The sequence below is a fragment of the Eschscholzia californica genome, unplaced genomic scaffold, assembly GCF_041429995.1.
Source record: "Eschscholzia californica isolate CP2 unplaced genomic scaffold, dmEscCali1.0.p SCAF_236, whole genome shotgun sequence".
NCBI lineage: Eukaryota > Viridiplantae > Streptophyta > Magnoliopsida > Ranunculales > Papaveraceae > Eschscholzia > Eschscholzia californica.
Window position 1 is genome coordinate 17,501 of NW_028238350.1, and position 2,500 is coordinate 20,000.

Here is a 2,500-nt window from a genome sequence, read left to right on the forward strand (position 1 = left end):
TTTTGCCCGTGGTGCCCCCCCGGGCCCCCCCAGCCGCCTCTTCGATTTTCCACGTCGGGGATGAGTTGGGCAACTCTTGGAAGCTTCCCATCCACCCCCGTGCCGAGCTTTGCCCTTGGGATGCCTTATGTTGCATCCCAAGGGCCAAGGCACCTGCCAGCCCAAGGGCTGTGCACGGCCTGGGGAGGGAGCTCACCCCTCCCCTATATAGTGCAAAGTTATTGTTTTCCCTATTTTCACAAGGAAACATCAAATTTTTAACCAAGCATACTCGGCCTTTGCTCCTTCGTTACTCGTCCAAATCCAACAAACTTGCATTCGTTGGAAAGGTCTTTTCACAAGGATTCTTTTGATATATAATAATAGCGATTCCGATAAATATTTATTTTTTTATGAATTTTTAAGTGAATAAACAATTAAAAATTCAAAAAAAATAGAAAAAAAATATTTTTTTCCCGATTCTTTCTCCAATATTCCTGATAAATACCCACACACCCACATATGGAGAATGGTCGAAAATGCTCGAGTGGATATCGAGATGTCCGACGAAGCACCACTTGGAAGGGCCGAGGCACGGGACGCCCGAGCTGTTGCTCGGGCCGGCACGGGACGCGCATGGGACATCCCGGGACGGCATGGGACGCCCTCGCTACAGCTCGAGACGGCCAGGTACGCCCGAGACTTGGCTCGGGACGGCCTGGGACGCCCTCGCCATAGCTCGGGACGGCCTGGGACGCCCGAGACTAGGCTCGGGACGGCCTCGGCACAGCACGGGACGGCCTGGGACGCCCTTGCCACAGCTCGGGACGGCATGGGACGCCCGAGACTTTGCTCGGGACGGCCTGGGACGCCCTTGCCACAGCTCGGGACGGCCTGGGACGGCCTCGGCACAGCTCGGGACGGCCTGGGACGCCCGAGACTTTGCTCGGGACGGCCTGGGACGTCCGAGACTTTGCTCGGGACGGCCTGGGACGCCCGAGACTTGGCTCGGGACGGCCTGGGACGCCCTCGCTCCAGCTCGGGACGCCCTGGGACGGCCTCGACACAGCTCGGGACGGCCTGGGACGTCCGAGACTTTGCTCGGGCCGGCCTGGGACGCCCGAGACTTGGCTCGGGACGGCCTGGGACGCGCTCGGCACAGCTCGGCACAGGCCGGGACGCCCGAGCCGAGCTTCGGGTCGCACGAAATCTCTTCGTATTCCGACATATTAGAAGCTTCCCATCATGTAGTAGGCCGAGCTTTGCCCTTTGGATGCCCTATGGTGCTTGGCGAGCACTAGGGAACGTGCCAGCACAAGTGCTGTGCACGCTCTGGGGAAGGAGCTCAACCCTCCCCCTTATAGTGCAAAGTTATTGTTTTTCCTATTTTCACAAGGAAACATCAATTTTTTAACCAAGCATACTGGGCCTTTACTCCTTCGTTACTCGTCGGAATCCAGCAAACTTATACTCGTTGGAAAGGTCTTTTCGCAAGGATTTTTTTGATATATTATAATAGCGATTCCGATAAATATTTATTTTTCTATGAATTTTTAAGTGAATAAACACCGGAAAATTCATAAAAAATAGAAAAAAAAATATTTTCTTCCGTTTCTTTTCTCCAATAATTCATAAATAATACCTCAATAGTATTAATGAAGAGAGAGTCGAAATGGCCCGGGTGGATTTCGAAATGTCCCACGACCCCATAGAATGCACGGGCCAGCCGAGCCAAAAGAATGGGACGCGCACGGGACAGCATTGGTCAGGCTCGGGACGGCACGGGACAGCACGGGACGCGCATGGGACGGCACGGGACGCGAATGGGACGGCCTTGCTAAGGCTCGGGACGGCATGGGACAGCACGGGACGCGAATGGGACGGCCTTGCTAAGGCTCGGGACGGCATGGGACAGCTCGGGACGCGCATGGGACGGCCTTGGTGAGGCTCGGGACGGCCTTGGTCAGGCTCGGGACGGCATGTCACGGCCCTGGTGAGGCTCGGACGGCACGGGACGCGCATGGGACGGCACGGGACGGCCTGGGACGGCCTTTGTGAGGCTCGGACGGCACGGGACGCGCATGGGACGGCCTTGGCGAGGCTCGGGACGGCATGGGACAGCACGGGACGGCCTCGGCACAGCTCGGACGGCACGGGACGCGCATGGGACGGCCTTGGCGAGGCTCGGGACGGCATGGGACAGCACGGGACGGCACGGGACGGCCTCGGCACAGCTCGGACGGCACGGGACGGCCTTGGCGAGGCTCGGGACGGCATGGGACAGCACGGGACGGCACGGGACGGCCTCGGCACAGCTCGGACGGCACGGGACGGCCTTGGCGAGGCTCGGGACGGCATGGGACAGCACGGGACGGCACGGGACGGCCTCGGCACAGCTCGGACGGCACGGGACGGCCTTGGCGAGGCTCGGGACGGCATGGGACAGCACGGGACGGCCTCGGCACAGCTCGGGACGGCACGAGACGCGCATGGGACGGCCTTGGTGAGGCTCGGACGGCAC